The sequence below is a fragment of the Callospermophilus lateralis genome, chromosome 7, assembly GCF_048772815.1.
Source record: "Callospermophilus lateralis isolate mCalLat2 chromosome 7, mCalLat2.hap1, whole genome shotgun sequence".
Classification (NCBI taxonomy): Eukaryota; Metazoa; Chordata; class Mammalia; order Rodentia; family Sciuridae; genus Callospermophilus; species Callospermophilus lateralis.
In genome coordinates this window covers 136849808-136872987 of record NC_135311.1, presented here as the reverse complement: position 1 = coordinate 136872987, position 23180 = coordinate 136849808, and the positions used below count along the sequence as shown (strand labels likewise).

Below are 23180 nucleotides of genomic sequence, written 5' to 3'. Positions count from 1 at the left end.
CGGGGAAATCCAATACGCTGAAAGGTTAATGCAATCAATTAGGGTGACAAGGAAGTAAAGTAAAGCCTTCCGAGTAGATGAAAAGGAGAGAGCGGAGAGGAGAGGAGAGGGAGCCGGAGTCGCGGGGGGTGGCAGCAAGGCAGGGAGGGAGAAAAACTCCTGGGGTACAGAGAAGGACTGGAGGAGAAGAGAGAGGCACCCAAGGCTGGTGCCCACACAGAGGCCAGGAAAAGAGGCTGCCGAGAACCAGCAGGAGAGGGTAGCCAGTGAGCACCTCAGCTCCAGCCCCAGGAGCTGGACATGTAAAACTTCATTCTCCCCCGTTCCGCCAGCCTTTCCTCTAGGGATTGGAGCCTGGCCCCCAGGTTAGCCCACAGTCATGGTGCTGGACCAGGACAGCCTTGGCCGTGACCCTGGACAGAACAACTAACTGCCCACCAAATAAGTTCCAGGGACTTCTCAGCTAGCACAGTGGCCTGACCCCCATGGGACCAAGCTCAGACCCAGACTCTTTCTTGGCCTGTTTCCCTGCTGGCAATACCTGCCGCAGCTTTCAGGGCTAGTCCCCAAACACCCGGTTCTTCTTAGCCACAGTCTGAAGAGCAGAGCATGGTGGTCAGGATTCTGTTTTACAGATTGAGATGCTGGCACTCAGAGAGGTCATCTACAAGGCCATCTGCAGTACACTGCCCAGGGGGTGTTCCTCTTACACAGGTTCATTGGAATCAGAAGCCATGCCTTCTCAAGGGATCAAACTCAGAGGTGCCCAGAGCAGGGGCAGCTCCGTGGAATTTGCCCAGAGGCCTGTCAAGGACCCAGGCCAAGGAGCCTACTGTGGGCCCACTGTGGAGACACAGACTCTGGGAGGGAGGAGGAACCATATACTTCTGCTACCTACTGGGTCCTGGGCTGGCCGCTTTTAGCCATAACTCACTCACTTGTCCCAACAACCCTGCAAAGTAGATGCTCTTCTCACCATGCAGAAGAGGAAACTGGGTCTGAGGTTAAACAGCTTGCTAAAGGCTGAGGAGAAAGGCACAGAGCTACTTGGGTACTGGAAGTCGGAGCTGGGAGGGAACTCAGATGAGGAGAGAAGGGCTGGGACTTACAGGCAGGAAGACTGAGCAGAGAGTGAAGCCCTCAGGAGAGAAGAGATGGGGGCTCCCCAAGAAACCAGGACAGCAAACAGCTTGCAACCCCCAGCACAGAGCTCCCAGACAAACGCCCACGCCCCTCAGAGCAATCTCACTGAGCTCATGATGATGGCGCACAGCACTGTGAATGCATGTACTGCCAGGAAATGGTACACTTAACATCGTCACGAAGGCAGATTTCACGTTACATATATTTTACCAGGGAGACAGACACACACAGCAGTCATAATCTCCAGGGCTGAGGCCAGAATCTTTTCTGTCAAGAGCTAGATGTGAAATATTTTACGCTTTGTAGGCCAAACAGTTTGTTGTAACCACTCAACTCCGCCCCTCTAGAGTGAAAGTAGACATAGGCAGTATGCAAATGAATGGGCATGGCTGTTTCCAATAAAACTTTATTTATAAAAACAGTCTGTGGACCAAATGTGGCTCAGGGGCCAGAGTTAGCCCAGGCCTGCTTCAGAAAAATGGAGGCTCAGGGGACCAACTTTCAGGACTTGCATGCCTGCTCCAATGTTCAACCTGGACTTTCAAAGGAGCAGAAGTGGAGAGGAGAAGGGGAAGAACAAGTCCTAGCACAGGAAGCCAACTTCCAGCTTCCAGCATCCTGGGAAGCGATTCTCTGTGCTAGAGATTCTCAGGGATGATAGGAAGGGGTGGAGATTCTCAAAGGCCTGAGAGGAGGCTGAGGCTGAGAGAGCAGGAAGGAGCAGCCAGAAGGGGGTGAGAAGGGGTGCAGGGAGAGAAAGGCCAGAGAGGACCCGGGAGCAGGCTGTAACCAGGGTGGTGCTGGCGGCAAAGGGAGGAATCCACAGGCCCCAGCGAGAGCGCAGGGCGCGGGCCGGGCCTGCCCTACACCGGGCCGCCTCTGATCACGTTTTCAGGGCCACTGCCCGCCGGCGCAGACAATGCTGGGGTAGCCTTTGAAGTACGAAAGGGATGCCGCAGTGGGAGCCTGGGGACTCTCCTCCCTCCCCCGTCCTCCTGAGGGGAGGGGGTCAGCAGGACAAAACCCGGAGCCGGTTGCAGCCGGGCCCCCGAAATGCAAGAGACAAAGGGAAAACAAACAGGTTTGGAGCCAAGCGCACGGTGCCGTGTCTGTCCCCCGCCCCGCCGAGAGGAGATGATGGATGGCTGCAGCCAGCCAGCTCGCCCGCCAGGCAGGCCCCGCTATTTACATAACACTGGCGGTCCACCGGTCACCTCTGACACGGCACTGCCTGGGGCCCGAGGCCTGGTGGCCCTGTGGTTCCTCGAGCCACCGGGGGACTGTGACAGCCTGTGAAGGTTGGGTAGACCAGGGCAGCCCCATGTGCCCAGCCCAGGGGGAGTCCTCGGCTGTGGAAAAGCAAGGTGCTGTGGTCTGCTCTCCCCTCCGTGGGAGGAAGGAGGAGGGCAATTGGGTGGCCAGCCTTGGAGGGGACAGGCAGAGGGGGAGTTCCAGGGCTTCAAGCCCACAGGGTTGTCTGGCAGGGCCACAGCAGAGCTTCCAGGGAGAGCCAGCAGTGGCGGCCAGAGCGGTGCACGGTACCGCCGGCAGCCCAAGCCCGGGCCCCAGAGTCCCACTGTCCCATGCTGCCTGGAGCACAGTCCTTGCCCCTGTGTGCAATCCATGAGTCCCCCGCCCATTTCCAGCCAAAGAGCCAATCAGAGAAGCTCTGCTGGGGCTCATCTTTTCTTGCCAGGTTCCAATGGGCAGCATGGCTCCCATTTCCTGTCCCCCCCACCTTTTCCACTGCTCCTGGGTACTCAGGATGACATGTGTGTCATGCATGCGAGTGGTCACCAGCAGGAGAGAAGACACAGGATCATGGAGAAGGTGCATGCCTTACCTCCTAACGGGTCCTAGAGGTGCCTCAGATGCTGCTGGGGTGTCACTTCATCCTGGGGAGGAAGAGAGAGGAGCCTGTTAGTCTTTTTTTTTTTTTTGGTTCTGGGGACTGAACCCAGGGGCACTTTGACAATGAGCCACATTCCCATCCCCCTCTCCCCTGCCTTTTCTATTTTGAGACAGGGTCTCTCAAAGTTGCTTAGGGCCTTTCAAAGCTGCTGAGGCTGGCCTTGAACTTGCAATCCTCCTGTCTCAGATACCCAAGACTCTGGGATTACACACCATGCCATGTTCCCCTTAGCCTTTTCAGGAACTCCACAACTCCCCAGGGCAGGCCCTCCAAGACTCTGTGTGCCCCCAGGGTTCCCTGCCACTTTGTGGGTTGAGGGGCTGATGCTCTGAGGCCAACTGCAGGGGTCAGCCATTTAGACATGCTGACTAGACTCTGATTTTGACCCACTTAAGCACATACCAACCAAAGTCTGAAACTTCAGAAAGCAGGGCCGATCACCAGGGAAATACAGATCTCAGGACAGCCCTAACGAAGGGGAGGAAAGTCAGACCATGATTCCCACTCTGTCCACAGAGGCAGAGATGGGAATCAGGCATGGGGGGCTCTGGTTATGGGGGGCTCTGGTTATGGGGGGCTCCGGTTATGGGACTACCAGCTCCTGTGGAGCTGCAGTGGCTGAGAAGGGACGCCTGGAGACGACAGAAGACAGCATCGGCTACCCCTTTACTCTTCCCCCCACCCTGAACATAAAAGTGACAGATGCCAAGCTTTTGCTAGAGTAAGTGGGTGTCCCAAGGGCAAGGGTGGACCAGGGCAGGTTCCAAGAGGCCTCAACTCCTCAGGAACAGGCTGCGGATAGCACCTCCCAACCTAAAGTCCCCCAGTAAGTCCCCACAACTACTGGAGGTCCATGTAGGGAGAGAGAAATGGCCCAACAATGTCGAGGGTCTTTAACCAACACACAACTCAGCTTGGCCTTCAGGCTCAGGCCCTCCAGCCAACAGCAGGAGTGTGAGAAGCTTCACTCAGGAGAGACCCCCAGCATGGAGGGAAAACCCAAGGAGGCCTGTGCCCACCCACCTGGCCCCACCTGCCCTTGCTGAGCCGGCCCTGTGCTCTGGCCTCAGCATCAACCCCGCTCGGGAGAGTGTGCTCTTGGCTACGTTTTCTCTTCCCTCTCCCTCATTTGTGGCTTATCAATGATGCAAGAGGAATAACACCAATTTCCTTAGGCCGTGTAATCCCCAAATCAGATTGGGGGGATTGTGGGAGATGAGGTGACCTTGCACAGGGCTCCCGGAATGCCACCCAGTCCCACCAGCCGTTCTCCCGTCCCCAGGACATATTTAGACAGATAATGCTAATTGTACCTGACATGCCCTCTTAAGGAGGGCTCGGCTCTCTGCTGGTGTTTGCTGCCTGTGCTGGGCTGGGGCAGAGGGGTGCCCATCGGTGCAGAGCCCACCCTGCCAGTATAGCCTCTGGGAGGACTAAGGGTGTGGTGGACAAGCAGTGGTTGTGGAGGGCCGCCCTGCAGGCTTCTAACACCCACCTATCTGATGCAGATGGTAAGAGCTGAGGGTCTGCAGAGAACTGGGCAGGCAAATGAGATAGGGGGCAGCAGAGAGAAAGGGGGAGCAGAGGAGGCCAGCAGAGGCCCTGCGTGGAAAAGGGAGGAGTCACAGAGGAGAGGCTAGCTGGGCCAAGTGGAAGGACCCCACACCAGGCCGCAGGACCAGGCACGGAGACCTCAGGCCTCCACTAGGAGGCACCAGGTGGGCTCCACTGGCCGAGCTCATGTCCTGGCCAGTCAGTCTGGGCCCTGGCTGGGGTGTCATCACTGTCCTGTCCATCTTAAGCTCTTCTGCCTGTGCTCTCTCAAGGCGTCCCGGCCAGCCTCCCTTGGACCCCCAAAGCCCCCCAACTCCACAACTCCAGTATCTCCCTTCTACCACCTTTTTCTCCCCTCCCATCCTCCCCGGCAACTGTGCATTTATTAATTCATGAGGCACTAATTAGTTCTTTGTTTAATTTTGTGTTAAACAGACTGACCGGAATGATAACGACTTGCAGCGCTGTGTTGGCGTCCCCAACCACCCCTGTTTTCTGACAACAAGGGAGCGCGGAGACCGGAGCGCTGAACCCAAATCCCTCAGCAGTTGCACTTCATTAAGTCAAAATGTGACAAGAAGCTTAGAGAGCAACTTGCAGATCTGATCGCACAGAACAATCGGCAGGAAACTTTCTAGGAGTTGGTTGGGGCTGGAGGAAGGGGGGGAGGGGCAGAGATGCCACGTTCCAGGACCAGGATGCACTGGCCCCAGGCAGGTGGCCTGGTGGATCACAGCAGGGAGGCTGCCTCTGGGTGGATCTGGGACACTGGTGGATTCTAGGTCCCCGGGAGGTGGGGTAGGGGGCAGCGAGGAGTCCCCAGTACTACATGTTCAATTCTCGTTTCTTTGGCAGGCCTGGAATGGAACCCAGGGCCTTGAGCATGCTAGGCACGCGCTCTACCACGAGCTGCATCCCAGCACCATTTCTCTCTCCTTGCCAAGTATCTTCTCCTGTCTGCCCTTCTCTGTGCCTGATGCCTGTTCTGGCCCCTATGAGTAGGTGGCATACCCAAGGACTAGCAGAGTCAGGAAGTGGGTGTGGTCAGGAGGGATTCTGCCAGGCCCAGGAAGAGGTAGAGCAGCTGGGAAAACCAGAGAGTGGGGGACCTACTCTCAGGGAGGCTCAGGATAAGCAAGACCCTTCTAGGCTAGAAAGGGGAAGGAATGTGCTCAAGGGTCATGGCAGAAAGTGCCCAAGGAATGCCAGCGTACCCACACTGTCAGCGGCCCACCCCTCCATCCATCCACCTGTCCGTCTGTCCACCCAGTGTTTAATCCTAACTACTCAGACAACCAAGGACCAGAAGGTTGAGGACAGCTAACAAAGCTCATGGTGACAGCAACCTTGTGGCCCCTTCCTCCTGTCCATGGGAAAGATCTTGGCTCCAGAGGTGCCAAGCTCCCAGCCCTACTGGCCCATGGTCTAGGTGAGGATGGCGGAATCAAAAGCGCACCCTGCCCCAGACCAGAGGCAGCAGCCTGCCCCCCTCCTGCCTGACCCCAGTGTGTGACAGTGAAGAGGACAGAAACCAAAGCCGGGGACGGTGGCCCAGAGAGCCCTCCCGCGTGAAGCACTGTTGCCTTCTTCTTGCCGGCTGCTGCCTGTCGTGCGGCCTGACCTCTGCGCAGCTCGCCCAGCCCACTGGCCAGGAGGGGAGTGCGCGGGGCAGCCTGCCTCAGGCCTCCCCTGGCCGGTCGGAAGCTCAGTGGTCTCCCACCCAAGCCTGGCAGCCCTGGGCTGGCTTCTGTTAATTTGCTGTCAGGCGGCCTAAGCAAACCAATTAAAACTAATCATTAATTATAAAAGAGAACGAGAAGAGTAGAGAGGAGAGGGTGAAAGACGGAGATGGGGAGGAGGAAGAGGGAAGAGCAGGGGCCTGGGAGCTCGGTGGGGCATGGCGGGTGGGCCGGGCCGGGAGGGGCAGAGGTGCTGGAGTCCAGGGTCCAGGGAGGATGATGGAGAGTGAAGGGGGGGCAGGGCAAGGACCAGCATACCGGGACCTGGAGAAGGCTCATCCCTCGCAGTCGCCGGGAGCCAATGCCTGCCAGGCTGGGCCTCGGAGCCTCACCCGCGGCTGCCCAGCTCCGTATGTATGAGGCTCCTCTGATTATGCAGCCCAGGCCAGGCCCCTGTCCCCATTCTCCTACCTGCTCCCAACCCTCTGGGGCCATGGAGGCCCAGGACAGCTGTCGGGCTGCCCGGCTCCCCCCAGTGCTGGCTCCTTCCCCTGCCCCCTCGGCCTCCCATCCTCGCACACCCCCTCTCCAGGCCTGGCCCTTTCACAGGGGCTGGGGCCATGTCAGTGGCAGCTTGAGGAGGGGGGCAGACAGACAACAAGGGGCAGCGTCATGGAAACGGGCACTTTCCCGGAGAAATATTCTGTTTGGCCCCCTCCCTGCATTGAGGAGCTGTCAGGAGTCTGGGTGAGAGTCACACTATCCCGGGACCAGGCGTGACAAAACCTATTTTCTGCCTCAAATTTGATTGATTAAAAAACTTTTTAGGAAAACCATGTTAAAAGAGGGGAAAAAGAGAGAGCGAGAGAGAGAAAGAGAGGGAGGGAGGCAGAAATAGAGGGGAAAAGAAAGAAAGAGTAGAAAGAGCAAAGGGGAGGAGGGCTGGGGAGAGAAGGCCACGCAGGGGCCAGGCAGGCCCTCCCCAGCCCGCGCAGTGCCCGCCTGCCCGGGGATGTGTGTCAGTGGGCCATCCACAGCATGACCAGGCAAGACGGAGAGGTCACAGGACGCCCAGAACCTTTACACAGTGGTTAGCAGGACAATGAGGGGCCGCGGGCTCTGCGTGGTCCAGCAGGTGCCGGGTCTGGATGGGACCGCAGTCAGAGTGAGCTGCCCGTCCCCGCAGAGGGCAGGGCGCCCAAGACCTCCCGGCAGGGAGGCCCAGGTGGCTGTGTCTGTCCAGCACCTGGAGATGGCCTCTGGATTGGCATTGTTTCCCAGTCTTGACGGGCATTTGTCCAGAACCTTGAAAAGTCTGCACAGGGTCAAGAAGGAGGACCTAGGAATTCAGGAAGAGGAAAGGGGTTTGCCAACGTGTTCTTTTAAGCCCTGGCTCCAGGTTTGTTGGTGGTATTGGCCACTGCACACAGGACCTCGCCAGTCTACCACTGGGCCCCGTCCCCAGCCCTTCAAGAATTTTTTTTTTCTTTAACAATAGTCATAAAATAAAAGAGCAGAGAGGCACCCAGCTTGGCCCCTCTGTCCTGCAGCTAGGAACCTTGCTGGCCAGGTTGGCCCTGGGCGCTCTCACTCTCCCAGTCTGTCCTGGGCCTTCCCAACTCAAGCCTTCATGTCCTACTGGACGCTGTCTCAAATGATTCCCACGCATGGCCAGGGACTCTGAGGCTGATGGGAGATGCTGCCTTACTCTCTCGAGGCTCCAGGAGAAGAGGTGCCCTCTGGCCCCTCCTGGGACCCCTCTGGAGGAGAAAATAATGCCACCATTTCCCCAGGGGGCCTATCGATCAACAGAGGTGCCTCTGGACAGTACTGGTCTCCTTCCCAGGAAGAAGGGTCTGAGTCGTTGGCCTGGTTTGCTCCCTTTGTAAGGGCCTTCAAGGTCAAGATGAGAAGCAGCACTGGCCAAGGAGTCAGCAAGATTTTCCCATATGCTGGGAGGGGCTCAGCAGCGTTCTGGCCAGTCTCAGCCCACTCAGGGCTGAATATGGGACTGCTGGACCAGCAGGCATGGTGGCCAGACAGATGCCCAGAGAGATAGCAATTGCTCCCAGCCCTTCCCCAAGTTGACCCCAGCTCTCCCCCAGCCGGGTTCTGTGAGAGCATCACGTGTTTATTGAGCACATATTGTGTGCACCACGCCATGCTGGGCACAGGGAAGAAAAAGAGAGATCCAAGACAGAGCTGGTGACAGCTGATCTGAACAATGCCTCGAAACTTACTGCCAGCTGCTGGGAGGACCCCACTGAAGAAGTGCTCAGCACAATGTCTGGTATGGTAAGCACCTGCTCTCAGCTGCCAGGGTCCCCGTCTTTAAAAGCTGGGAGACATCCAACACGTCCACTCCTAGCTATAGACCCCAAGGAGGGAAAACAGGGACTCCAGAAAAAACTTGGACACAAATATTCACGGCAACCTTATTTGCAATAGCCAAAAGGTAGATACAACCCAAGTGTCCATGAACTGATAAATGGATCAACATGTGGTTTATCCACACCATGGAGTACCACACAGCCATAAAAAGGAACAGAGTCCTGGCTCATGCTACAACATAGGCACACCTGGAAAACAAGCTGAGTGAAAGATCCGACAGGAAAGGCCACACACTGACTCCATTCATATGAAATATCCTAACAGAGACAAAATCCATGGAGACAGAGAGCATGTTAGTGGTTGTGGGGCTGGGGCAAGGGGAGAGTGGGAGTGTGATGGGGCCATTTCTGTTGGGGGTGATGAAAGAGTTCTGGAACTAGGTATCAGTGACATGCAACTCTAGGAAATGTATTTAATGACACTGAATTGTATACTTTAAAATAGTCACACAGGGAAATGTTATGGCCTGTGTATTTTTCACAATAAAAAAGAAATCACTTTTTTTTTGTTTGTTTGTATGTGTGTGGTGCTGGGGATTGAACCCAGGGCCTTGTGCATGTGAGGCAAGCACTCTTCCAGCTGAGCTATGTCCCCAGTCCAAAAAAATGATATAATTTTTTAAAAAGGAAAAAAACAAATGCTGTTAGGAAGAGGACAGTGGGTGGCCCATGTGGCAGCTCAGCAGAAAGGTGAGCTAAGACAGGCAGGGCGCAAAGGTGAACACCCTCACTTCGAATGGGTCCTTTCCCTCCAGCCCTGACTGACTGACTGAACCACTTGCCCAGGTGTTCCTGGGCCTGGGCAAGATGTGCTCCTTGATGGTGGAAGGAACAGAAACCAGGAAAGGCTGAGTGTCTCCCGATGGTCCCAGGCCGGTACCCGCGACTGCAGGTCTCAAGTGCCACAACACACAGACAACGCGTCTTCTCGTGCGTGCATCCCTCTGCCTGGCTCCCCAGACAACTTGTGCAGCCGCCCAGCATCTTAGTGCAACAGGCCCCGGTGGGTCTGATGGATGACTTCCCCGCCCCCAGGGCTCCAGCTTCCCAAGGTCGGGCAGTCCCACCTCAAAGGGAAAGCCCAGGATAACCGGGAGCCAGGTGCTCGGGGGTCCCAGAGGCCCTCACCCCGCCCTCCTGCCTGCTCCCGAATGCGTGAGCACACAGAAACCCCTGCCTTGGCCCGGGAACTGTCAGGAGATCAACAAACAAAAGCTGCTTCTTGACAGGGAGTCATTTATATTTTAGCTTCGTTCCATTATCCTAACGAATCCTTCATCAGCAGATGCAATATTAACAGCAGAAAATCAGCTCATTACATCCGGGGGGATTTCATCAAGCCGACAATCATGTGTGCAGCTCCCCAAGCCCTTCAAGAGGCCAGTGGGGCTGTTATTTATTTATTTTGTTACTTATTTATTTAATTTTTGGGGCCCTTTCCACATAATTGCGCCGCATCTCAGCTCTTTAATAAATAATTTGTAGGTCCTGAACTGTAGAGAGCTTAGCTCTCTGCCACGAGAGCCTGCACCAGCCAAAATATTTACCAATATTTAAAAGTCATTAGAATCAGGAGGGAAGTGGGGAGGGGTACTCAATTCTTCCGGAAACAACCCCGTTTGGGGCTCTGGGTGCTTGGCCTGCAATCCCGTCCTCCAGTCCCCTCTCTCGTCCTGAGGGTGGCCATCCTGCCTGAGGCTCCTGCGGCGTGGCCTGCGTTGCTGGCCTCAGCTTGCTTCGTCTGGGTGGGGGTTTCCTGGAGTTCTTGAGAGAGGGACAAGCCCATCGCAAGGGACTTCCAGAGGCCGATGGAAAGGACCCATCGTGTTCAATGTCAGGGGCCTTCCACCTGCACCAGCTGGAACACAGTGCTGATGGGCACTTCCTGCCACCCCACACCAGGGAGCTGAGCAAGAGAAGGCTCACTGTCTCCCAGCAGGCTCTGGCTCTGCCACAGCTGAGCACGGGGAAGAGTCCCCATCACCGGCCCAGAGTTAGGCCTCCAAGTTCAAAGGAAAGGAAGGCTGGGTTAGGTGAGCTGTCTGGAAGGCAGAACTTGCCCCATTGAAAGATGGGGAAATGGAGGTCCAACCAACTTTAGTTCTCTGCCCCAGGCAGGATGGCTAGGAAAGGACCCAGAAAAGGAATTAGATTCAGAAGTGGCCGTGCCCAGCCTCTGTGATTTCCAGTGACACAGCCCAGGCTTCCAAAGGCTCCTGGCTCCAACCCACGAGGCTGCAGTGGCCACCGGTGCTGAGGGGCACCCCTGCCGCCACCACGGGCCAGCCATGCTTTCACAGGTTTTTCCCAGCGGGGGCTGGATTTCTGCCCAGCCAGGAATGTGCTCCCAGGATGTCAATTCTAATCTCCCCAGCGCTCTGACAGAATTAAGCTCCAGTTTGTCCGACAACATCCCAAAGTTTCAGAAATCCAGGGCAGACTCTCTAATCAGGCTGCAGGACAAAGGTCTGGCCTGACCCTGTCACTTCCATTTATTCCTCCTGTCTGTCTCTGGGCCTCGGCCTTTCTGCAGCTTCCTCCAGCCTCTGCCCTGCCCTGGCCAGCACCCGCCCCCCCAGCTCCCCTGTTTCTCCACCCCGCACTTCCCCTCCCCAAGCAGCCAGGCTAATCCTGTTGCTCCACTCCCCAAAGCCCAGGAATCCCTATGAGACTGACCCGGCTGGCCCTCAGCCTGCTGGCCCGGCTTTCTCGGGCTCCCTGCTTTGGGGAGCTTGGGCTCAGCTCCTTCTCCGCTCCAGGGAGAGGATGCTCAGTCCAGAGCTACTCTCAAAGTCTGCTCACCTGGCCTTCAGCCAGTCCGAGGCTGGACTCCCCGTAACCACCTCCGAAGTGTCCTTTGTCCTTGCCCAACCTCCTTGCTGTCTGAGGGACCAGCTTGTGGGCTCTGGAAGGCCTTGGTTCTCTGCCACTTTTGGAGACACCTATTTGGGCAGAGACCTCTCCTCAACCCAACTCCACTGCCTACCAAGAGGCAGAAGCAGCCCTGAAGCCAGGGTAGACAGGGTCTGCACAGGACTCAGGCCTTGGCTCTGCTGGACTGTGGAGCCAGTAGGAAGGGGCGAGGAGCCCAAAGGCTGGCCAGTGGGGCCTGGAGAAGCATCTCTATGCACCCAGCTGAGGAAGGAGGCAGAGGCTCCTCCATGCCCCACAGCACCCACCTGCTACCACCCAGCAGGCTCTCCTGTGAGCACAGATGCCGAAGCCTGCCCAGGTCTCCAGGGTTAGAAGAGGAGAACTCCGGAGGGCACGCAGAGGCCTGGGTGGGGACCAGGCTTAAATCTGCTTTGCTCCCATCAAAAGGGGGTGGAGGGCAAAAAGAGGAGGGCAGAGTCGGGAGGACTTCAAAACTGCCATGCCTGAGCCACCGCTGCCCTGTGCTGACCATGAACCTGGATCTCTGGGGAGGGGCCCCCAGGAGGGGCAGGAAGACAAACACAAGGGTACAAAGAGGAGGCTCAAGGAGGAAGAAGGGAATAAAGATGTCATTTTGCTGGTTTGCTGACCTTCCAAAAGAGGGAAATCTAGACTGGCCAGGATGGGGGTGGGGGGTCCTTCAGAGCTGCCCAACTGGCAGAAAGCACAGAAAGTCCTGGAATGCCACAGGTAGGTAGGGCCATGCCACAGCTTCTCTGGCATCCCCATGTGACCAGGGCTGAGACGGCCCTGAGCACAGAGTCCCGTGGGCCCCCAGCCCTGCCCTCTCCAGCTTCCTCCGCCACATCGTGTGGAGCCAGGACCCTCTTCTCAGAGCTGCAGTGAGGGCAGCACCCCCCCGCGGTTCCTTGCCCGGTCATCCAGCCTTTCCTCCTCGCCCACGGCTGGGCCTGAGGACTGCCCTGGAGAGACCTGGCTGGGCTGGAGGTAGAGGGAGGCCGGAGGGCGTGTCTCCCCGCAAGCCCTCTCTCTGGAAGAATTAAGACTGTCCTAGTGTCTGTGCCTGATAACAGAAAAATCTAGGAAGGCCTCCAGTGGAGAAGGCGCAGAAGCCGGCCTGTCAGCACTTTCAGAAAGCCCTGTGGGTCCCACTGCGCGCACCCCACCCTGCCAGCAACTCGGGGATCCTCCAAACTCCCAACTTGGCTCCTCTGCCTTTCTCCTGGCCTGTCCTTGCTTCTCTGTCGAGGTGGGGTGTTGGGGAGCTGGGGGAGCCGCTGGGCCCTTTCTCCTTTTCTTTTTTGCTATTTATCTGCAGATTGCGTGGAGCCGAGTGGTGTGAGCCTCACCCTGCTAAATAAAGCTTTGGTATTTCTGATAAAGCCATCAAATTCCTTATCGCACTGACACAAAGTGCATTTAAAGAGACAGACACCCTGTCCCTCCCTCCCCCCAGGCCCTCCCCCTCCACTCAGTTCAGATTTCCAGCAGCTCGGACACCAAACAGGGCTCCTGAGGATGTGGATGGGGGGGAGAGGGAGGGGGAGAGGGGGGCTGACCCTTCCAGCTCCCACCCACCGTGGTCTGAGTTGCCGGCACCCTGAAGCAGAGACTGTCCCAGGGTGTGGCATGCTGCTTCCTGACCCAACTCTGGAACCAGAAGGGAGCTATCAATAGAAATGTCCTGCACCAGGGGATGTCCTCATAAACAGAACAATCCTGTGTTGGGACAACAGCCGGCAGCTGAGGAAGAGTCCCAGGCAGCTGTGGGTAGCAATGCAGTGAGCCCCAGGCGGTGACAGTACCCAGCAGTGCAAAGATGAGCTGAGGGGGCCACAAGGCCTGACACAGGCACACAAGGGTCTGACCCACCCTCCAAATGCTCAGCAAAGCCCTGTGAGGCAGGCGGGACCACTGCCCCACTTGACAGATGCGGACACTGAGGCTGGCAGGGGCAGGTCCCACGAGGGTACTGGCCCAATCTGGACAACACTCTTCTCATGAAAGACGCTCCCCCCTATCAATCTGCAGAGCTGACCTCTAGGCCAGGCTCACGTCCACCTACCCATTTATGATCCCACAAAGGCAGGCCTTCCTGTGTTCCAGTGTCCCCTCCCAGTTCCCTGGCCCTAGCTCCGCAACCCAGGCCCTGCGCCCACACACAGCCTGTTGGTTGAGGAATCAAATTTATTATTTTTAATTATTTTGATTTATCAAAGCAGCAGCTACAATCATATTAAACCAACTTGGCTTCTTGGCATTTAACAGATACAGCTGCCGCAGGACTCCCCAGGCTCCATAAAACACCCCGCCTGTCCACCTGCTCCCTGAGAGGGCACCCCAAGCCCCTTCTCCAAGAACCCCAAATTTGAGGGCCACCAGATCCCTGCTTCTGTTCCTGCCCTGCCAAAAGCACATGTAGCTAAAGTCACTGAGGGTCAGAGGGTGGTCCAGGAACGAGCTGGGGCAAAGCCGTCAGAGCCAGGAGGAAACTGAGGCTCAGAGAAGGGAGATGACCTGCTCGAGGCACACGGGTCATAAAAACAGCAAGGCAGGACCCACGCTGACTCAGTCTGCATCCAAAACCTTCTGGCCACACTTCACACCTTCCCTTTAGACCTGGGAGCCACGCCCTGCTCATGCACCCTGGCTAGGGGAAGAAGGGAGCCAAAGGAAAGGACCCTGGAGTTCAAGGTTTTGACCTAAGGCTGCACACACCACGCATTTAGAATCTGGGTGCCGGGGAGGCAGCATCAACCCCAGGCTACCAAGGGAAACCCAGGCCCACCCAGGTCATGGGACAGAGGTGAGCTGGTATATAGCTCCACCAGAGAGCTGGCCACGCCTTCAGGTACTGCTGAATCCCAGGCCTGAGCCCCGGAGCCCGGCACAGTGAGAAGGATCAGAGGAGAAGAGAAGATCCGGGCACTTAATTCTAAGCAAAGCTGCATGCAAGGATCAAGTGTGGAACAGGCACCTCTGGGGTTAAAGGCCCCACAGAAGTCATCCAAGGTCACTCGCAGTCCCCAAGGGAAGGCAGATCTTGTCTTCTCAGTGGGGTGAAGAGGCCGCAGTGCAGACAGGCCTTACACTCTGCACCACAGTCAGAGTGTCTTTGCACCGGACTGGGATCAAACAAGGAGCCAGACCACTGCAGATCTTCGTTGCTCCATCAGAGGCCCCCCAGCTGGGCCCTGTGGAGCTCAGTTCTGGCTGCAAGTTCTGAACTCTGAAGGGCATGGATGAGCATGCTATCTGACCTCCCTGAGGTTGAGTTTCCTTATCTCTGAAGTGTGCACAATGACCATGGCCATCTCAGAGGGCTGTAGCGAGGATGCCGGGAGACAAGTGCAAAGCACTTAGCAAAGTGTCTACACATTTTCCATGTGCAAAAAGTAGTGGCAGTCATCATTGTCATCATCATCGTCACCTAAACACTTCCTAACCAGGAGAAGGTGCCAGAGAGCATGGCTTTGGGGCTGGGGATGGCAGACTGGAAAGCAAGTTGCATGTGTCTGGGAGGGCTCAGAAATGTCTCCAAGATCAGCCATCAGCCATCCCTGCCGCCCACCGAGAACACTGGCTAACACAGCTGACAAGGGCCTAGAGTGTAGGCAGGAGGGTGAACAGGGATGACTTGGGCAGTCCCATTTGCCTATCAAAAACTGTACATTCGCTCAGCTTTCCACGGGGACTCATGCCCTAATATGGGCCCTGCAGCTTTCTGGGTTATTTCGAGTACATGTGATAATGACTCCAGGCTTCACTTCTGCTGCCCCCAGAAAACTTTCCATCTGGGGAGAGGAGAGGGAGGATGATTGGCAGAGAACGAGAAGGGCACAGGAAGCCCAAGGTCAGAGAGTGGGGAGAAAGTGGGCACAGCTGCGTGCACTACCAGAAAGGAAGAGCAGGGGCTGGGGGAACGAGCTGACTCAGGGGCCAAGGTGAGGGGGACATGGAGCTGGACAGGACAAGCTGGGAACTCCAAGGTACAAGGTGGGCACCTGGCCACGCCCTCTGCCTCCTGTCCACTGCTCCAGGGAAGTACTCCAGGGCAGGACAGTGCTCAGAGGAGGAGTTCAAGGGCAAGGTTGAGGGCCCCCAGCCCACCTCCTAGCATAAATCTCTGCTGAGGGTCCCTTCTGCATAGCAATCAAGCTGGGCCTAGGACCCTTGGCTCTTTGGTTTATTTATGGACTAATTATCCTTCTGCCCAGCCTCGCCCCTCGGCCCCAGTCTGCAGAGGGTTAACTCCAGACAGAGGGCTGGCTCTGCCTTCACTCTACCTCCATCCTGCCGCTCCCATCACCTACCTCCCCCACCCCCTGATCTTAGGGAAAAAAACCCATCAAAATAACTATTTTATGTCTCCAAATATGCAGATCATTTTCTTTAATGAAAGATGCTTGACGTCTCCGATCCAATTAATATGCAAATGCAGGAGAGGATTTATTTGTGACATTCTGTCTGGGTGAGAGAAAACAAAAAAGGCCTGTTAACCAAAACACTAATTGCTGTGACTGATTGTCACATATCATCATTTTCATAGGCTCTCCTCCATTCCCGGCTCGCAGGGAGCTCGAAACCAGGACTCCCTCCACGCAGGCATCAAGGAGAAACAGGGCAACTGGCCACCTGCCAGCTCGTCCCCCTTGCGACCAGACCCAGCAATGGGCTTGGTGAAGTGGAGGGTCTGCCTGGCTCCGGGCCCACAGTGTCTGCCTCTGACCTTCTAGAGAAGCTAGCCAGTGGCTTTTCCTTCCTAGTCTGTATTTTACTGCTTAGGCGCTGGCCCACCAACTGAGACCTGGCAGGCTCTAGTCTGTATGGGACCTAGCAGGCTGGAGGGGGCCTCATGTAGTGGCCTCAGCCCAGCAAACCTTCTGGTCTTGGTGGAGGCCATTCGCTCTTTGCCTGATCTCACCAGCTAGAAAGCAGAGGCAGGCCCATTACAAGGAAGAGGAGCAGGCCCAGGTGGCCTCTTTGGGTCATCTCAATCACTACCCTTTGCCTCTCTTTCCTAAAGGTCATCATCGTGCCTGTTGAGAGGCCACCTAGGGAAACTGAGGCACAGCACAGCACAGCACAGCATTGTCTCCTTCAGAAGACACAGGGAATCTCTAAATTCCTGGCACTGCTGAGGCTGGGCAGACACCAGTGCCTCGTCCTGCCCCAAGTGCCTGTCACTGAAGTGCGCAGGTCACAGCCACTGGTTCCCTGAGTGGCTCTGCAGGGTCTTCCTTTCTCACCTGTGCCTGAGCAACAGTGGGGAGGGGAGTGATGATGATGGGCACCCCATTCCCAAAGACTGGGGGACACTGGAAAGGAAAAGGCATTTCCAGATACTCACACCAGTACAAGAGCATCCTGGGAACCCAAGGCCAAGGGCAGTCAGAAGTTCTCCAAGGCAGCCTTCCTTTCCACACAGGGGCAAGCAGGAGGGGAGACCTCGGGACCCTGACTTGGGGTCCTCAACCTTGGGAGGCAGATCTCTTTCTCGAAAGTCCCAGATGCTCAGAAAAAGGCCTCTTCTACCTTCCTGTCACCTCCCCAGAAGTCCTCAAGATTCTAAGAACACTGAAAACTGGAGAGCCAGAGCGGGCAAGGCCAAAAAGTCATGAGGTTCCCTGAGCCTTGCCATGGGTGCTGGGCCCAGCTGAGGGCACAGAGAGGGGCTCTGGGTCTTGCAGGTCATCATGGAGAACACTGGACAGAGGGGCCACTAGGCAACATGCACCAAAACAGACCCGCCCAGGGCTCTGCAGCTGTCCGCAGTGGGGCCCCAGCATGGCAGAAGATGACCGCATCTCCCTTGACTCCCGGCTCAGACACCCCCATCTCCTGCCCCAGCCCAGAGCCGCCCTCAGGCACCACCATGGGCCTCCAAGAAGAGCTGGCGCCAGGGCAGCATGGGGCAGACACTCTCCCCCCAAAAAGGCCTGCCCCCGCACCCCAAGAACAGGCTCAACAGGATGCCGTGCGGGGGAGCTTGGAAGCCTTCCGGGAAGAGCACAGCCCTGGCACCAGTCCCCCCGGGAAGGAGGTGAGCTGGGTCTGCCACTCTGTCTGCTGCTCACCTGACTTGCGCCCACGGCGGCCGAGCACCAATGGGGTGTGCGTGGGTGCAGACAGGAGGCGCGCATCATGGCGCCAGGAGCCAAGGGAGGAAGGGCAGGCGGCTGGGAGTGGCAGCAGGTTGGCTGGTCAGCTGAACAGTGCCCTGGCTGTAAGCTGTTGTGGGAAGGCTCCGCCCACCTGTGTGGATGGTGGGTGGGCAGAGCAAGGGTCCTCATCCTAACACCGAGCTCATCCTACCCAACGCAGAGGCACCCACTTTCCCCTGGCCTGCTCGCCACCGTGAGCTAAGTGAGAGAAGACGGGCATCACTCCTACTTTGCTCTTGGCCAGCTGTGGGCACTCACCACCCAGGCTGGGGGCACTGCAAGCTGGGCACAGTGCTACGCTCTCCCTGTACCATGATTTCGAATCCCTTTAAAACTAACCCATCTGTACATTAAAACTGCCCATAAAACAAGGGAGTAAGTGGCTTTGCGCAGAGCAGTCTATTAAAGCCAGACGCCTGCACCACCCCTCCGCCTGGCCCTTCCTTCCCCTGGTACCCAGCCTGGGGCAGCATGTGCCTTGCTGGACATGGCAAAGTTGGGTCTGGCTAGACCAGCTTCCTGACACTGGGCAGGGCGGCCTTGCACTTTACAGGTGTCCTTGTCATGACCTGGAGGAAAGGCCCAGACCCCAGGGCATCTATTAGCAGCCCTGGCTGGTAGCTTGCTCCCCATGTCAATCTTCTGTGGCTTGTCGCCTGGATTCCTCTTCCCCACAGTAAGCGTCCTCTAGAAAACTCATCCACTTGTGGCATGCTCCCCAGACTCGCCTCTGCAGTCAGCGACAGTCACAGTCAGCTTTTCTCTGGCCATCTTAGGTGGCCGTTGCAACTCTGACCTAAGCATCAAGCACCCCAACCCCAGAGCCCTCCTTAGCCTGCTGCTCAGGGTTCTTCCCAAGTCCAAACCATGTCACTGGGAGCTGGCCTCAAACTCACACCCAGCTGCCCCAGTCTCCCAGACCTCTTCAGGTTCCTGGTGGGAACAAGTCTAGTTTCCCAAATCCCAGACCCCACAACTCTGCCTGCACGGACACTCCTGGAGAAGGTGGGGGAGGCCTCCACATCTTGGCCAGCAGGGGTGTGAGGCCAATGTCACTCCAACTTCAAAAATACCCCAGCATACAGTCCACGGGGTCAGAGCAAAGGGCACGTGGTCAGAGCTGGACTATAAATAACCTGCAAATGGTTTCCCCAAGCCACTGCCCCTCCCCAGCACCAAGAACCTTTCCGAGGAAATCAAAGTGAACACAACTGTTACCAAGTCACTACTAAAATATTTACCAGCCTGGCGAAGTGCCGAAGGTGCTTGGCACCGAGTGTTTGCTTATTTACAAGGCTGTTTTAAAGGGTAGAAAGCAAAATAAGGTAAACTGAGCTAATAAACCGAGGGGCCAGGTGGTACCTACTAGCTGCCAGCTGTCCCGGCCATGGCAGGAGCTGGAACAGAGCCGTGGAGACTCCCCCAAAATGGGCCAGGAAAGCGGACAGAGAGGCTCTGGAGCCCAGAAACCATGAGGGCCCAGGGAATGGGAGCAGAGAATATGGAAAGCTGGAGAGGCATGTCCCCCCCCACGCACCAAACTCACCCATCCCCAGTGTGAGCCCCACAGCAGCCCCTGCGCCCGCATGCTCACGCAGAGGGCAACTGAGGCATAGCCTATCCAGAGACAGAGGGGAGGGCCCTGGGTGAGGTGCAGGCCAGGAAAGGGGAGGCCCAGAGGAAGGCAGGCAGTGGGGGGCTGGCTGGGATCCTCAGATCAGGACAGAAGGGGGACATACGGGACCTGGAGGAGAGGAGCTCTGGGGGTTTTCTCTTCCTCCTCTTTCTTTGAAGTTTCCTTGTGGTTTGAATTTAATTTTGATTTTCTCAACTTTAGCAGATTGAAGTTGAAATAACCTACAAATTACTTAATGTGTTGTAAATCTGGGGGAATTCAGGAGTAATGGGGACCACATGTTGGCTGGGAGGGAGCCCACAGAGGACTGGGGGAGGCAGCCTTACAGACGCAGGTGGCTGTTGCAGGCACAAGCTGGATGCCCAGGCCCCTCCCCACCAGGGACAGGGCTTGGGGTCCCCTAGGGGCCGGGGGTGGGACTCCCGAGCTGGCCGGGAGTCCTGGAGAGACACGAGAGAAAGTGTTAAGACCATGCCCTGACCACTTGCAGTCCAGGGCCGCCTGGTGACTGTGGACGCTGGGCAGCCAAGTAGGCCGTGTGCCAGGCGTCTGCCAGGCCCCTCTGCAGCGTCGATGGATGCCAACGCCGCGGCCAGCCTGCTGCGTGCGTGAGGCTGTCAGCTGAGCGCCCCCCTTGCCCCCCCGCCCTCCCTCTTCCGCAGACTTCTCTCAAGTACTGAGCCATATGGTTCCAGTTAAGCTCCATATTTTTCCCTGTCGATTGAAGAGACACACTTTCCTCTTTGCCAGACAGTTTGCAGATTGCTCTGTTGGCTCAATTTCTTATTGGATTTCTCAAAAAACCTGACATTTTAAATTAATTTACAGCCACAACAAAAAGAGTTCAGAATTTTAATGGTGTTGTAAGTAAGTTTTAGGTAATCCACTCCAGATTTTGATATTAACCTTTGAAACCGGAGTTCATTCAGCTACTATGTTACAATACACAGTCAGGCCTGGGGGAGAGCTTGGTGGGAGGAGGAGAGGCTGGATCTGGGAAGCCCTTTTTTGCTAGGAAACCCCAGAGAGGCTGGTGCCAGGGGGGTAATCCTGGACAGGTGAGTGACTAGGCGGTGGGAGGGGAGGGCTGTGGATGCCAGAGCAAGGGACCTGCTGAATGTTCTAGAAGGATGGACTGGCCTCTGTGGGGGCAGCATCCTCAAGGTCCTTTAATAGCAAGAGCAAGGTGAGGTTCCACCTCAGTGCATGGGGAAATGATAAGGGCGGTGATAATCAGGCTGTCGGCTGACACCGGGCACGCACTCAGGCTGGGCCCCCTACTGAGTGTTCTCCTAAGTCAGCTCAGCACTCAAGCCATCTAGGGGTGGGTGCTGTCTCACCCACCAGCACCACCACTAGCAGCAATCACTAATGTTTAGTGTCCCAGGCAGAGCGAGGTCCTTCTTGGATGCTCCCTGATTAGAAGGCAACAGAAACCCTACAAAAGAGATGCTTGGCCCACATCCTCGTTTGCTGAGGAGAAGAGTCTGGGAACTGGAAGGCCAGGCCTCCTGGCTCCGGGGCTACTGACCCACAGCCAGGACGCAGGACACTGTCCTTCTAGCCCCACTCAGCTCCTCCTTCCGCAAGACGCTACAGACTCCTCACCACTGTGGTCCCTCTCGCTGGGGCAGGAGGAGGAGGACTGGAGGTGTGGTCCCCCAGGCAGACGGGCAGGGGTGCAGGGCTGTGGCCTGCTGAGGAGGCCACCTCGCCCTTGAGCTGCCTCAGGCTGAGCCGAAGGCCACATGCCAACCCGGCTGGAGGAAACTCCAGGCACGGGGAAGGCAGCCCTCGCCAACGTCTTTACTAGGCCCTGGCACCGTGTGGCCCTGCCTGGGTGCGATGCCAGCTTACTACACCAGCAGATTGCTAGCATTCTTCTCCGGCAGGAGCTTCCCAGGGCACCCAGGAATGGAGATGCAAAGACGGGGCCTGCCAAAGCTGCTCTGGTCCCTGGAGGGTCCCCACCACACCCGCAGCAGTGGCACAGGGCTCCAAAGGGAGCCAGGAGAGGCTGCACAGGGGCTCCTCAGGAAGCCAGGGTCTCCCTTGTCCTGGCTCTTTCCTTGGAGGAAATGAGAGTGAGTCAGCTCCTGTAAACCCACTGGGATGTCACATACCTGTCACTGCATGGGGCTCCCACCCAGCTTCCCACTGCTAGAGTTGGGGTAAGGGAGAGGTTGGGGACAGGTGACCTGAGAGGTTGCCTCTGGAAGTGACCAGAGCATGAGAGTGGAAAGGACTGAGGACCAAGAGAAGGCAGAGAGGGACACTGCAGAAAGAGCAGCGGCGGAGAGGGAGAGCTGGGCAGACCGAGGGGGTGGCCTATGGCGGTTCCAGGTCAGCCCTGGGAGATCCTGGGTGACAGCATGCCACGGTGAACAGGGGCTGCAGAGCCATGAGCCACCTGTCATGAGAGCCCGGCCCAAAGCCCTCATATTATAGGAAGCAGCCCGTGGGACCATGTGCTCTGGCCATGTCCCCTTTATCACCCATGCGTTCACAACGCTCTCTGCTCCTCCAGGTACCAGCTTTGTGCAGGGCTTTGAAGTCCAAGAAAAAGTCCAACCTCCCCCCAATTCACCCCAAACTCACAGACTTAGGTACCATTCCAGTCCTTTTGTCCCCAGGCCCTGAGAGGTCCAGCACCACCCAACAGTGACCCAACCTGACACTGACCTGATGCCCACTCTTTAAAATAGTCTGGAAACTCTTAAGGTTCTGTTCCTCGGATCCCCTTCCTTGATGCACTCGGGCCTCCAGCCAGGTTCCCAAACTCCAAGAAGGAGAAAACCCTCCCCAAGGTGCCAGGAGCCATGACTGAACCCCTGTCCCCTTGCCGCTCCCAGGGAGAATGAGGTCTGCACAGTAGATTTGTGGGTGCTGAGCGGGGAAGGCTGGCTGAGAAGCCGGCCTTCTCCTCCTCCCTGATCAGAGTTGTCAGAAGGGCCAGGCGGCAGCTGCCAGGGCTACCCACAGCCCGTGCCCAGACTGCGCAAACCTGGGAACCTGTGGAGCCCCTGGCTAGCTGCCAGGCAGCATGTATGAGTGTCAGGGGGCAAGCTAGGGGGAGAACTCAAGCTTGCCATGCCCCGGCACCATGCCAACACGAGGAAGGTTGAACTCACCCTGGGCGCAATGCCACGTGCCCAGAAACCCGGCATCTGCTGACATGGCAGCACGTGAAGAACGAGGGGTCCCACCATCCCATGATCCCCTTCAACACATCATGATGGTAGGTCTGCTCCTTCCCCACATGGCATCAAGGATGGGAGCCCCCAAGTGTCCCCTTGGCTCCATGCCCGTCACGTACCGTGGGCTATCCCCATTGGCACTGGGCCGCACATGGAAGGACTCAGACACCCTGCTGGACTCAAGCCAAGCTCCGAATGGCTCTCCCCACTGGCTTGAGGCCATCAACTGGGCACCTCTTGGTTTGGGCCCCTGGTACCATCTATTCACTATTATGTGCCCATGGGAGCCACCCTCCCTCCAGCTCCGACTGCTGACAAACATGTTCCATCGTTTTATGAGCCACAGAACGAGACGTCAGGAGTCTTCATAAAATCAGTTTCAATGTACAAACTATATGTGAAAATATTTAAAATGAACATCCTTCCCCTCTGGTCACTGAGGCAATCCTGTCCAGCTGATTCAATTTTCCTGTGTTACAGACCCCAGAAACTTTCTGAATCACTTCCCTCCCCAGTTGTCTACTGGCCTCTCGCTCGCTTTCCAACTCTTTCTTTCTTGCTTTCTTTATTATTATTATTATTATTTTATTTTTTATTTCCCCCTCTTGGT

General features: G+C 56.7%; 1 protein-coding gene across 4 annotated transcripts in view; it reads right to left on the bottom strand.

Moving 5' to 3' along the window:
* The window catches only part of Casz1 (castor zinc finger 1), a 143003-nt gene that overhangs the window by 61446 nt on the left and 58377 nt on the right, over window positions 1-23180 (bottom strand). For all 4 annotated transcript variants that reach the window (XM_076861316.2, XM_076861312.2, XM_076861315.2 and 1 more), the window contains exon 3: window positions 2987-3038. The gene's annotated coding sequence lies outside the window, so the exon portion shown is untranslated. The remainder of the gene's footprint in view (window positions 1-2986; window positions 3039-23180) is intronic.